The 14,910-nt window shown below is 46.1% G+C and overlaps 1 protein-coding gene across 1 annotated transcript in view; it reads right to left on the reverse strand.

Moving 5' to 3' along the window:
* Positions 1-14,294, reverse strand: part of HECW1 (HECT, C2 and WW domain containing E3 ubiquitin protein ligase 1) — a 273,623-nt gene extending 259,329 nt beyond the window's left edge. Inside the window, exon 1 of the mRNA XM_040964952.1 lies at positions 13,959-14,294. The gene's annotated coding sequence lies outside the window, so the exon portion shown is untranslated. The remainder of the gene's footprint in view (positions 1-13,958) is intronic.
* Positions 14,295-14,910: the final 616 nt, after the last annotated feature.

Below are 14,910 nucleotides of genomic sequence, written 5' to 3' on the forward strand. Positions count from 1 at the left end.
CCATGCATTTTTCAAAAACTTTCTAAGGATCCCTCATATACAAAGATTTGAAAATATTTCACACTAGAGGCGGCTGTTGTGGCTTAATAGGTTAAGCTGTCTTCTACAATACTGTCATTCCATGTGTGTACCAGTCCAAGTTCTGGCTGCTCTACTTCCAATCTAGCTCCTTGCTAATGAGTCTGGAAAAATAGCAGAGGATGGGGCAGACCTCGATGAAGGGCTCCTGGTTTTGGCCTGGCCAAGTCCTGGACATTTCAGCCATTGGGAAAGTTAGCCAGCAGAAGATCAATCAATCTCTCTCTCTCGCTCTCTCTCGCTCTCTCTGCTCTTCAAGTACATAAGTAAGGCCCTTAATGATATGTATGTGCTATGTTTCATAAATAAAACTTTAAAGATGCTATAGCAAAAAAACAAGCAAAGAAAGGGATTTTCAACATGCTGGGGCAGATGTGGAAGGTAAAAAAGGCTTACACAAGGCTTTCTGAACAAGAGCAACAGGAGCATTTATGGAGGAACAGAAGCAGTAAACCTCCAAGGCACCCAGGAGGAGACGCAAGCGGGGTGTTTTACTTAAAAAAGAGAGAAGAGTGAGAGCTGGCTAGATACGCATGTTGTTTATCTGAATGGATTTTGTCCCTGGGGCTTTAGGACAATATCCCATCTGAGGCATGCTGAGACAGCGGGAGTTTCTCAAGACATCTGTAAAGCTGTATTAAAGAATAAAGTCTCCCAGAGCACAGACTGAGAAAGTTGCCAGGCTGGGAAAGGACCAATCTTCTAGATCCTCATCTATCCGAGACTCATCTAGGATCCTCACAAGAGGCCCTGGTCTAACCCCATGGTGAACAGCAAGCAGCTCAGTGTCTCATGCTTCCTGAATGATTTTTAGTAATAAGATGTATCTTCTAGAATTGAGTCAAAATTCAAAAAGCCGCTTAGCACATTTCAGAATTTAATTATTAGAAGCCAAGATGTGATCCTTTATTTCCATCACAGAAATCCTCCATAACTTCCAATGCAAAAGTTAGGATATATAATAATATGTAATTATAAAATATACTATATAATCATATACATAATGTTAGGAGATAGGGGTCACTGAGCGATGAGGTCATGAGCCTGGAGCCCTCGGGAATGTTCCTGGGATCCAGCTCTCTTCCCACAATGCAAGGTGTAAAAAGTCTGTAGTCTGTAACCAGGAAGGAAACCATCTCCAGAACCCCACCACACTGGCCCCTTCTTTTGGACTTCCAACTGCTGGTCTTATAATGATACCAATTTCCCTCGTCTATTAGCCTCTGTCTATGCTGCTCAGTTGCAACAGCTCAGATCAACAAGGACATCCTGAATGCACAGTTTTTCCAGAGAAACTACAAACTTGTGTCTAGTTTGGCCCAATGAATATTGATTGTAAAATCCGTCAATGGAATGAGCAGAAAAACATTTAAAATATAAAATTTCTCCTGGAAATCTAATCTTTTGGCCTTCTTTTAAAAAAAAAAAAATCAAAGTACTAGCAACACTGGGTCGCATTTCCATAGGACAGTAATTGACTTCAAGCTAAGAAGCAACCAGGCTACTGCTCCTGACTCACCAGTTTCCCCACTGCCAACAATGAAGCTCAAGATGCTTTGCTCAGTTGAGACATGTGCTGGGATATTTGACTTTCCTGCCCTGCCTTAAAATGAACTGCTAAAGGGTAGTGCAGGGCACCTGGCCACAACACAGAGTGAGGCATCTGTGCTAGGTTTAACAAGTGCAAGCTCTGTGACCTGAGAAGATTATTTCTGACTTGATTCACTATGAGAAAACTGGGGGTGGAGGGAAGGGTTAAGTGGGATGGGTGTACAATCCTTTTCCAGCCAGCATTCTATGAATCTAGAATCAGCTTAGCTACTTTTCAAATCTCACCAAGTTCTTTGCCTGAAGAATGCCTGAAGTCATATCTTCCACCTGCTAATAGAACTTTGAAAGAAAAAATAGATTTGAAAAAAAAAATACCTGGATCCCTCAAAAGCCATTTGGAAATTCATACCGAGATGTGTTACATGCAAAAACAAAGCTATTCACCCTCTGTTGCCTTCAAAATGAATGTCAAAGGCAATAGTTCTAATTAAAAAAAAAATCCTACCCCAAAGATTAATGTTTCCAAATAAATAAATAAATAAATAACACTTCAAGTACATTGCTTGGTAGAGACAAATGCACCTTAGGTAAAGGGGGAGGGGGCAGGGCTGAGACCAGGGAATGAAAGCTTCCATGGAGTTTGATCGTTTCCCCATCATTCTCTCATCTGCTCAGATAATTTGAGTTTATAGATATAGATTCCTCCACTTTCTCACTATAGTTGAAGTTGTTCGTTCAATGCTTTCTCTAAGAGACTACAATTTACCCTAGATTAAGGTGACAAATCGTTTAATTCAGAAATACAACATAGCTTTTGAGAGAGGCGGGTCTAGCCTTTTCTCCCTCCCCAACCTGCAGCTCACCCCATTTGAACAGTTCAGAACCGCTATTCTGTAGTGTTGGGCAGGCCTGATGGCTGTGGCTCAGTACCCAATATCCAGAAACTTCAGTCAGCCTGGCTTTGTCCCCCTGCTATTAAGGAGACTGTCCCACAGCAACAGATTCAGTGGTAACATACCTATTGCCTTGGCCTCGAGGTGTCAAAGGCCAATCACACATTTTCTTTTGGTAAAAATAGATATAGTCAGAATACTGCAGGAGTTTCTAAGTCCCAGAGGCGGCCATTAGAAATAAATAAATACATAAATAAGTTATTGGAGAAAGAGGGGGGAGAAGGGGGTTGGGGAGAGGAAGATCCTATCTACTGGCTTACCCACTCAATGCCTGTGACAATAGAGGCTGTGCTGGGACCAAACCCAGAGACCAGAAACACAATTTAGGTCCGTCATGTGCATGCCAGGAACCTGATGACTTGAGAGATTCCCATGGTCACCCAAGCACCTGCACTGACAGGAGATGCAGACAGGAGTAAGAAACGGGAATAGAATCCCAAGTATTGCGGGTCTTCACCTGTAAGCTCAATACTCCCTCCCACTGTTGCAGTTAATGATAGAACTTTGAGTAGCTCCTCAGGAAACAATAGTAGAACTCTGAGAATTTCACCGAAAGCCCTGAGAAAAAAAAAGGAATGCCAATCATTGTAACAAATTCTAGGCGGATGCTTGGTACACAATAGATCCTCCACTAACTGTGAAAAATAAAATACTGAGCCTTAAAGGCCACAAACTTCTCAATCTGCCTTTTCAAAATAGGCACTTCACCATGGGGATTTAGCTGTGCTTTGTCTTTAAAAATTACTACCTTGAATTGTGAGTTGATTTTTGCCATGATAGGATTAAAAATCCCACACTCAGAAATGTTTGTCACATAATAGTACTTCAAGAAATGTTTTCTGAGTAAATAAGTTCTTGAAATTCACTTGAAAATAGCCAGAATTTTAAAAAAATATATGTGTTGGTGCATTATAGTTGCATAAAAATACAGGATGTGTGGGGGGTATGTGTACTTAAAATGCATTTTTTTATTTTAAGACTCATGAGTCCCTTGGCCAAATTTCACTTTAGAAACTAGAAATTTCTTTAGTATCTATTTTATACAACCTGATAGCATTCCTCTGTCATGGGAAATAGATGAAAATATTAATTTCTGAATTTGAAATATTTTTCCTCAAGGATAGCACAACATAACCTGAATGAATATTTTTTACAGAAACAAAGTAAAAACCTATTTTTATTAGGAAAGCAGATCAGATTCACAGAGAGGAGAGACAGAAGGCTCTTCCATCTACTGGTTCACTCCCCCCAAATGGTCGCAACAGAGCTGATCCAAAGCCAGGAGCTAGAAGTTTCTTCCAGGTGTTCCACATAGGTGCAGGGTCCCAAGACTTTGGGCCATCCTCTATTGCTTTCCCAGGCCATAAGGCGCTGGATGGGAAAGTGGAGCAGCTGGGACATGAACCAGTGCTTGTATGGGATCCTGGTGCTGACAGGGTAAAGATTTAGCCATTGAGCCATTGCTCTGGACCCAGGTTTTTACTGTATTGCAACAAATGGACAGAGAACAATGGCTACATTGCTATGACATATATCTTATAAAAAATGAAAATTGTGCTAAGCTGCTATCAAAAGTTAATTTTAAAGAACAAAAATACTCATGGTAAAGCTCCCTGCTGATGGAATAACAGACTTTGTCGCCACCGTTTCTCCCCTTAAAGAGGTTCTAGGCAGCACTCGCTCCCATAAACACAGGTTTATGTGAAAACCACCCCTCCAAAGCCATGGGTGCCCGGCTATTTAGACAAAAGGAATAAACCAGAGGAGTAGAGGCAGAATCCTTAGGGGTCATGAAACTTTTGTCTCCACAATGGTTGGCTCTTATTTCTAGATTGGAGTCCTTAAACATTCTGAAATTTCCACCCTATTTCTTCTTTCAGATCTGAAAATTGGTCATTCCCTAAAGAAATTTCTCCCACCTTGAAGGTGTTCCTGGGTGAGTCTCTTTCAGGCCTCACCTGCTCATGGCAAGGCTGGAAAACAAGCAGAAGGAGGAAGAAGTAAGCACTTGGCCTACAGAAAATGGGCTTCCACCTCCAGCTGGGGAGCCGGGACCCTCTTGGGTCCACAGGACAACTGCTGACTTAACAAGATTATTGGAATTGTAAGAAACTAGCTGTCTACTTCACTCAGTCTGTAAGTAGTTCTTAAGTGCAGAGGACAATTTTTGGAACTTAGGAGAACTTACAAACAATAAAGTCCCCATCCTCATAAGTTTGTGCCTTCTGAGTCTCTACTTAATCACTGTCATGAGGGTTTGCGTTCCCTGGACGCACCCACTGAGCACAACATTCGAGAAGCCACACAATACAGAGCCCCCTAGCTCTTGGCTCGTCCCTGGGGTCACTCACCCATTGGGCATTCAGAGCAGTGGCGGCAATGGCAAACACCAGGACAAGTGCTTTCAGGATTCCTGAGATAAACGCGACCCAGTTTTGAACCCAGTGGGGCACAGCATTTAGCAGGGAGGCTGAGAGACAGAAGAGTTCCTAATGGTCATGTAATGATAGCCATCCCAGTGGAGTTCAGGGGAGAGAGAGATCATACCCTATTGGGAAACAGAGTGACAGCTTTTGCAAAGAGGCGATGTTTAAGCCAGAGTCTAAAATTTCAGAGGTAAATTTACAAATCGGTAGAATGCCTCAGAGTAACAACAGCATCGAGAAAAAGCACACAAATGTAGAAAAGCAAAGTGTATCTAGAGAATGGAGGAAGGGGGCTGCTTGGCTACAGCAGAGGGCCAAGGGACCCAACTGCAACCTATGGTCTGAGGGTGTTTCTTCATGGTGTAAACTTCAGCTGTCCTGGAAGGGCAGCAATTCAGAAATCACATGTTCACATTCAAGATGACAAAGTCAGTGTGGCCCTGAGGAACTAGAAACAAGAGTAGTTTTAATCAAGTCCTGGCAACAACAATTGTAACAAGTGATTCAATTCAACAATAAGCTAGTGACTGACTACAGGCTCCCTAGGAGCTGAGAGGGAAGCCAAGACCAGCAATGACTAGCCCTTCTCTCTGTTCCAGGAAGCCAGCTAGGACAAAAGCTCAGGTTCTGTATCATCCAAATCTTTGGGCTTTGGGGAGGACACCCAGCCACTAGCTTAATGGGGAAATTCTCAGATGGCCCACAGCCCCTAAAGGATCACTCAAACTCTAGCACATCTCAAAGGGATTTATGAGGTGTGAAGTGGATATAGAGAAAATGTTGACGTTGGATTTGTTCACGAAGATATGTTGTGTTAGATCATTCAGTCACCCAGCCAAGCAAGCGCGGCACCTAGTGTTCTACTGAGCACTAAGTGAGGAAGCAACCTCACGCCCTGAGGAAGTTTGCAAGTAAGAAAGGCAGGCATGTGTTAGGGCACAAGCAAGAAAATACATAGCAATTCAGATGATGCTAAGTAGTGTGAAGAAATACAGTGAAGAAAAAAAAAAGCAGGTAGATAGAAAATGGTTGCTAATGAGTAGTCAAGCAACATCTTTCAGAAGGTGTAGTTACCTAGGGGGCTGGGAAACACCAGCTGGTGCTGGTGAGAATGCAGTCCCTCCAGGTCAGGGGAAGAGTCAAAGGCACAGTGCGCCTGGAACGTTCTCTGAAGTGCAAGGACATTGAGCACAGGGACCAGACAAGCAGAGGGATGGTGATCTTCAGGCCTGAAGTTCAATTACATAGAGTGCTGATGGCAAAATAAGGAATCTGGGGTTCATTCCGGGATGCATGGAACCACTGAAGGATGTGGACCATAAGGTGGTGTCACATCTTCCCAGAGGACAGGGATGGGACTGTCCTGTGCTGCCTCTCTGCTCTATCCTAACACCCTAACCCATACCTGACAGTCATATTAGGGAACTGAATGAAGAATATGAGCTACATTTCAGAGGAATATAAACTCGGGCTTTGTGTAGAGAACAGACTATAAGATGGATAAGGAACACAGGAAATTCATTAGAAGGGCCCACGATGGCTTAGCCTTGGATGCTGTGCTGAGTTGGGCAGATGAGAAGGGGGAATTGCTGTAAACCACATTAGAATGAAAGCGAAGGAAGCCAAGAGAACTTGCAGGAATTTGCCCTGAGCAACTGGGAGGACAGTTTCCCCTCACACAGATAGAGAATGATGCAGGAGGAGCAAGTTGAGGCTACAAAGATTGTATTTTTCACTTGCAAATTTTTTTCACATGCAAATTTTAAGATTGGGTAGAATTTAAGGAGATATTGAGTTAGGAGGCTGCATATTCATTTCTGGAGTTCTGCGAATGAGCCAAAGCCGATAAAATACATGTAGGATCATCAGCATGAGAAAAAAAAAAAGGTTGTTGAAAGGGTGGGAAGGAAAACATGCGAGAAGGGATATGAGAAAGTTGTGGGGCATGACATCACAAGGAGATCAAAATTCAACGGAGGTCAATTTGGAGAAAAGACACATTCAGAAGGACATGAAGAAAGAAGATCCAGAGAGGGGGCAGGAAAGGACTAGAACCTGGTGTCCTGCATGACTCTACAGAGTGTGGCCCAAGGTGTGATGAGCTGCTTAGATGTGCAAAGCTGGGATGTGTAGTCAGCCCTTAGGCAAGTGCAATTAGAAGAGCAGAGGGAGATGGGGCCAGGGGCCTGACTGGGTCCTCTCCAGAAACCAGGCAGGACCCCAAGGGCAGCTTCCATGAACCACGGAATGATGGCAATCTGGCTTGGGGTAGCAAGAGTGGCTTTTGTTTTACAGTCTATGTGCTATTATTTAGATATCAAATAATATGCAATAAATGTATCCTTAAAGGAATGAAGAAAGTGAGACAACTTTTTGCGACATTTTTATAAAAGGGAACAGAAAGTAGATCATGGGGAGATGTGTAGTGTCAGGATTTTGTGAAAAGCGATATATTGGGCCCGGTGTGGTGGCGCAAGTGGTTAAAGGTCCTCACCTTGCACGCCCGGGATCCCATACGGGCGCCAGTTCTAATCCCGGCAGCCCCGCTTCCCTTCCAGCTCCCTGCCTGTGGCCTGGGAAAGCAGTCCAGGACAGCCCAAAGCTTTGGGAACCTGCACCTACGTGGGAGACCTGGAAGAGGCTCCTGGCTTCGGATCGGCATAGTATCGGCCCGTTGCGCTCACTTGGGGAGTGAATCATTGGACGGAAGATCTTCCTCTCTGTCTCTCCTCTCTGTATATCCGCCTTTCCAATGAAAAAATAATAAAAATAAAACTTTAAAAAAAAAGCGATATATTATATATGTCTAGCAATCATTTGCTTACTGTCATGTGCTTTACAAGGAGGTTGCATACCCAGGTAAACAGGAGGAACACTAAGGCCAATGTGGAAGGGGTGAAAGAAGGGGACAGAACGCTGGCAAAAGCTCACTTAGACCAACAGTAACCATGCTGGTTAAGATGCCTGCAGCCCACAGTAGAGTGTTTGGGTTTGATTCCTGGGTCCAGCTCTGGATTACAGCTTCCTTGCCAAGGCTAAGCCTGGGAGGCAACTCCAATGACTCAACAAATTGAGTTCCTATGGAAAATGAGACTAAGCTCCTGGTTACTGGTGTGGATCTGGACCAGCTCTAGCTATTGGCAACACTGAGGGAGAGGACCAGCAGATGGCAAAGCTCTGTCTCAACCTGCTTCTCAAATAACTAGTTAAACATATATATATATATATATATACACATACACATATATTTGTGGATATTTTATCAATATGGATATATATATCCATAAAAATAGTGATGCTAAAATCAGAAAAACATTTAACTAAGTACTGTTTAAGTTTTCTCAATAAGAGGAATTATGAATACTTACAAAAGAAAGAGACATCTTTTAGCATAAAAGTGCATTGACTGAGTCCTGCAGTTTTTTTCTGCAGGAAGCGGATTATAAATCGCTGACAGGCTCCATCAGCTCTGATACCAACAGCGCTGACGCAAGGCCTTTGTTACGTTTAATTCTGATCTCCTTGTCTTTGTGACGTTTCCTTCACCTGAAGGTCTTTTAATAATTTGTAGGATTGAAATTTCAGTTTCTTCAACTGTTTCGACTTAAAACCCGAAAACAAAAGCAGAGTCATGTGTGCAAATTAAATGGGTGTCAATTTAAGGACAAACTGATTGAATTACAATCCCTGGGCATGGATGTGAATTTCAGTCTTTTTTTTTTTCCTTTCACACACATGATATTTCCCTGACATCTGTGCAATACAAATATATCTAGAAAGTGTGAAGTGGAAAATCTGCTCCACTAAATATATAAAAGGGACCCCGAACGAAGTCTCCATGAGAGAATTCGTCATCATGGGCACAGATGGCACCCAGCTTCCCCACCCCCAAAGCCAGCTAAAGCTCCAGCCACTGAATTCTCCCCAAAATATCTCATGCAATAGATGCTGATAATGCCCGGAGAGCTCATGGCTGTGCTACAGCCTTATTGTTCAGTTCTCTCTGCATATAAAACATGGGACAAATAAGCAGGGAAAGAATGTGCTTTGGACTGACAATGTGAACTACGCACATCACTTGTTGCTATGGAAATCCAGCTGACCTGGCAGTCTAGTGGGTTTTGTGATGGTTTGCCAATACTTGTTGGCATTGTTGTCACCCTCATATCTGCTAGTGGTCATTTTCCTGACAGTGTCCAGGTCTCAGAACATAGCCATTTACCAGCTTCCCTGCCCTCACTTCTGAACACAATGATATAGACAAATAAGATTGTCAATACACCACTTTGTCTCCCAAAGTATTTAAATAGAGGCTTTAAGACACAGATGAGTTGTATTTTGCTTTCAAATGTTAGAAAGTCTATGAAAAATATATGTAAAAAAAAAAAAAAGAAAAATACACGTGCACTACAAAGTCATTAGAACACCCCTGCCTCTACGCCTCGCAGCATCTTTCTTGGGAAAGCAATAAAGTGACTAACACTTGGAACACAGAGAAGCTGGACATCAGAACGGGCACTGTGAGCCTGACTATGAGCCTCTGACTCCTGCCTCTGCCAAGGCTGGGCAAGGCAGGCACCACTGGATTCCTGGCACTAGCCTTATGGACAGAGGGGACATGAAAAGAGGCCGCAGGGACAATGAAAATCTAGAGAGAAGTTGAAAGGGAAATTTCTGGATGCATTTTGAGAAACACTCTGGAATGGAAGAATCACTGAGCTGTGGAGCACGTGGAACAGTTGAGGGTGAAATGCTTTGCTAGTCTTGGAATCTTGACGGAGACTTTCAGTTCTAAATATTTTGTATATTTAACAAACTGCACACTTTTACCACTCTACTACCCACTGGGAACAAGAAACATCACACATTTTGTCGATTTGAATTATTACATGCATTTGTGGAGAACAGTGTTACTGGAGGGGCTCAGCAAGGCTGAGTCAATCTCCACAGTCGTATATGCTTCTACTACATATACTGCAAAGTTACATTATCACTAATATTTTTTACTCTCCAACTTGCCCAGTGGAATAAATCAGCTAAAACAATCACTGAATCATGATGTCAGAAATAACTTTTGTTTGAACTTCTACTTTTAAAGAGGAAAAAAAAAAAACACGTAAACCTCAGACAGAAGAAAGAAAAATGACCTGAAGAAATTCACACAAAACATTCCAAGCCATTTTCTCTAAAACATTACTTCAGCGCAGGACATTCCAGAAAGGACAAGTGAATACTGAACTTCCTGGTTTCCGAGGGGAATAACACCCAGGGAAAGCGGCAGAGAAACAGGGACTCACAGGCTGTTGAAAGGAATCTGCTGGTCAGGAGACTCAGTCAAGCTGGACGGCTCCAAGAACGCTGCTGGCTCGGCTTCCACTGCTGGGTCATTGCAGACTCACATCCTATGGAGGTCGAATGGGGTTTGAACAAACATGGGCCTTGCCTGTACATGGCCACCCCGTCAGCTGTGGGTGGTGGAGCTCAGATTTGAACGGAAGGTAGGTATAAAGGTGCTCACCCTCTCTGGTTAAGGGCAGGATAAAAGACAGTACTTGGGACAAACAAGTTTCCTTCTAAAACCACTTTGAGGCACGACAGGGTAGGAATCCCGTAAACTTCGTCAAAATAGGCATTCCAGATCATTCCAGTTAAACCCAGTCCCAATTTACTGCATTTGAGCTGGTTTTCTGAATGCACCGTCCCTGTGGCTTGCTGAGGGCGAGTGGTGCCTCCCATGGAAGCGGCGTGGTAAAAGGCCTGGATTTGAGTCCTGGCTCACCGTTTCCCTTAAGCATCTTACGTAACCTCTCATTATCCCAGCTGACTCACAGAGCACAGCATCCCTACTACCTCCTACCCGTACTATGGGAAAGGATTCTGACGGCCCGAAATGCACTCAGTACACATTCCTGTGAACACACCACGTACCAGGCCAGGTGCTAGGTACTGTAGAGATGAGTGGGAAATACAACAATGCCTGCATCCTGAAGAAGGTCAGAGAAGTTTAAATAAGACTGGCACGTTCACCACTCGGGGCACTGCAGTATGTTAAGAGCTGCCTTGGCTGGGCGAGCAGCAAGGCTCTCTGGACAAACAGGACAGGAAGTAGTTAATGACACCTGGCAGAGGCTGCCTTGCCAAGATAACAGGACTTGAGCCAAACAAGGGCTGGGTGTTATTTCGATTACCATTAAAATGAATAAAAATTTAAAAGTGAGTATACAACTGTGCAAAAATGTGTGACTAAGCCTAAATCAATGACCAAACACCTCAACTACACTTAAATTGTCAGAATGACTGTGAGCACCTGAAAACACTTTACTAAAATATTTAGACTGCCCAATTCGTGGCTCATTTTGATAACAAGCAACAGCAGCGGCAAGTTTGCTGCGTGGCACCAAACTGTATCAGGGAAAGTGAGTTTGAAGTGATTGCCAATTGCTACGTAGTATGAACCAGCCATCTAGAGTCTCATTAGTAGCAAGCAAGCAAAGATCAATCCTTGGAATTAAGGCAGTTTCTCAGTTATCCATAACAGGATTGGGATGAATCATAAAGTGCAAATAGAAGAAAAAGTTGTTATTCAATCAATACAACAGTCTTCTCTCTACCCCAAAACAAAAGAAAGAAGACCTGTTCGAATTGGTGGTTAATTTCATTTATGGGGAAAACTCAGGGACCTGAGTTTAAAAGATGGTAAGGTGTAAGAATAACCCATAAAATATGTAGTCAATCCTTAGTTTACTTATGTGGTTTGGCCTATAATTATTTGCCTTCCCTAAGTTGGGTAACTTTCCTTACTCTTCTGTAAGCTATCGCAGGATGCTGGAGAAGGAGCCACCGCAATCAGCTGGCCCAACTTTACAGGTAGGGAACAAGACTGAAGCTTGTCCACTCATGATTACCTCTGGTCTGTTCACGTTTCCCTGATAAAGCAAGCACACATCTGATGCTAACACCACTGAGAGAAAAGCTTAAAAGCCATCTTAGAATACATCCATCTCTAAGAGACAAGGGTGTTACAGGAATCGAGTCAAATAGCAAAACAGAAAGCAAGAGGAGCGCCAAGTCCCTCTCATGCACTGGTTCAGGCTCAGCGTCTGGGTGCCCTCACCAAGTCGGTAATATTAAATGTGACTAAACTTACACAATTTGCTGTCATGAAAAAGAAAAGAAAAAGCAACCTCTGGCAAAAACAGAACTGTCCTTCTTTCTGCAGAGCAGACAACAACACCAGACTACAATCCCAGAGCAGACACAGAGAGCATGGTTAAATAAAACGAAGCACCCTAAATCCGATTTTACCCACAGGTCTAGAAATTAACCAGCTTCATTTCCCCAACGTCACATTCCCGGGGAGGTAGCACATACCGCAAACAGGCCACAGAGATCCAACCGGACCACAACCTATTTCCCAATGAAACAGGCACACACATTCATACCAGGGCAAGCTTGTGGACTCTAATCCCTGATTAGTGGAAAACACACATTTTCAAAATGAATCCCCAATCCAGAATGAATTACCGTAATAGCCACGGCCGGGCGAGCCCACTGATGAGAGACGAAGATCTGGCCACCTGCTTTGAGCCGCCCCAGAGCACAACACTGCCGGGGTCTTTAAGAGCTGGCCGTGTGGGGTAGGGCATCTGCTCTTCTAAATCGCGTTTGGATCCCCAAGAAGACAGATGCCTCCCTTAATTTCTGAGCTATGCTGCTCTTCCTGTATTCATTTCTGCCCAACACAGCACTCTTAATCTTTTCCGAGAGAAAACAAAAACAAGGGGAGAATTGCACCACTGCAGAGCCCAAGAGAAGTGAGCGCAAAACTACTGCAACGTCAAATGATACCCTGGGCGGCTAGGAGAACCCCCACATGCTGTCAGCTCAGTGCAGACGGAGGCGCGCTGTGCCCGGAACCACAGCAAGGCGGGCATCTCTGCAGCCTGCGTCCCTGCCAGCTACCCCCACGCGCTGAATATCGGCAGTGGAGAAGTTATGGTGCCCAGCCTCAATGTGCAAGATACACGGACCACGCATCCACACTCTCCAGCTCAGCCTCTCAGAGTGTCCTGGCACGGGGATTGGGTGCTGGGGGCCACCTTGTTTGAGCGCTTGCGTTTTGCTGCATTGTCGCGGCCCTGGAGTACAGGGGTAAGAGGAAGCGTACCTCCAGCCAGAAAAGGACCGGACCCGTTGTTCCCCGCGCCCCCCTCCCTGTCTGTGTGCAGGACGTAATACCTAAGGCGACATAACCGACCGCTCCCGCTAAAAACTCGGGTGGCAGGCTCTGGTGAGCGGCGCAGCGTGGTCCGCTGGGGACTGGGAGCGGCTGGGCGCGCACCCACAACGCGCATCCGCCCCGCCTGCCACCACCGAAGGGAGCGAGGGCCGGAGTTGGCCGGGGTCCCCCGAGCGAGCATCGGCAAGCTCGTGCGGGGGCTCTGAGCGCTCGATGCGCCAACCACCGGCACTGCATGGGACACAATTGTCCAAAAGCGAGCCCACGGTGAAGCGCAAAAGCAGAGCTCTGGTTCACAAGGGGTGGGTGTGGGCTGGGAAGGGGGATTACGTAGGTCTCTCCGCCCCCTCCCCTGACACCTCCTCGCCACTGGGAGGGCGCCGAGAGGCGGGGGAGGCGCTGCGAACCCGCTTGGGGGCTTCTTTGTTTCTCTCCTTGCCCAAAAGGAGGGCCCGGTGCGCCTGCTATGCCAAAGCTGCGGTCACCACCTAGGGATGCCAGTCCGGCCTGGGCGGCGGCGTGCCCCACCGTGACAATTGAACCTCGCCGGAGAAGCGAGAAGGTGGGAAGCTGGGTGGATCCCAGCTCTGGGGAGGGCGCTGCCGCGGCCTCTGGAGCCGTGCGGAAGCCTCGCAGAGAAGGGCCGGAGGCGTTGTGGGAAGGGGACAGGGGCCAGGGGCCAGGCAGATTCCCCGCACGCCTCACACTTACCTTGGCAGCCCCAGCCTGGGTACAGATCATGCTCCCGTCAGCGCGCAGGTTGGAGCCGGCGGGCGCACGTGCCCTGCATAGGCACCGGGCACCTGGGACCCACTGGTGGGACCCGGGCGACAACCGGCTTTCTCCGAGGTCTGCCGGCTGCCGAGAGTCTTCAAGGAGCGGCTGCCACGGAGGAGCAGCGCGCGGCGGCTCGGGGAGTGTGCGAGCGAGGAGGGGCCCGGCTGGGTCAGAGACGCACCGTGTTGCGGCTCCCACCTCGGCGCCTGCTGAGCGGCAACGCAGCGCACTTCATCGCTTTATCCTCCCGCCTGCATCCCTCCCTCCCTGCCTGCTCCTCTGTGGGTACCAGGCTCCGGAACCAACCACAAGCCGGGCTCGCTCTCATTAGCGCTGCCCCGCCCTGCAGCTCCGCGCACCCCCGCCCCCCCCCCCGCCCGCGCCGTAAATATATATTGATTCTTGTTACCGCCCGCCTAGCCTTCAGCCCCCGGCAGGGTACCAGGCAAAACCGGCCCCAACCCCGGCTCTTTTGTGCACGCAAGTGTGTTCAGATAAGATGCAGTGCAGACACCGTGGTAGGTACCTGGGACAGGTGTTCCTGGCCTCTGGGACACACTTTCTTCATCTCTCTTAGGCACAGTTTTGAACAATCACAGACACATTTCACAATGCACAGCAAGCACACAAATCAAACAGCAATTTTAAGTGCGATGGCTGACATGTGGGGCAAAACCAATACAAATTCCAGGTTTTGCATCAAACTGCAAGATAAAATCAGAATGCTAAAACCGAAAAGATGCACCCTCAAGACCTACCCTTGTATAGCCAAGCAAGACACAAGCAGAAGTAAACATTAGTTGCTGTGGGTCACTGGCTGCCTGCGTGTGGAGATCCACGGGTGTTGGGTTGGGATTTGGCTTTTAGCTGTTCACATAATACGCAC

The sequence above is a fragment of the Ochotona curzoniae genome, unplaced genomic scaffold, assembly GCF_017591425.1.
Source record: "Ochotona curzoniae isolate NIBS_2020 unplaced genomic scaffold, NIBS_Ocur_1.0 scaffold_3835, whole genome shotgun sequence".
NCBI lineage: Eukaryota > Metazoa > Chordata > Mammalia > Lagomorpha > Ochotonidae > Ochotona > Ochotona curzoniae.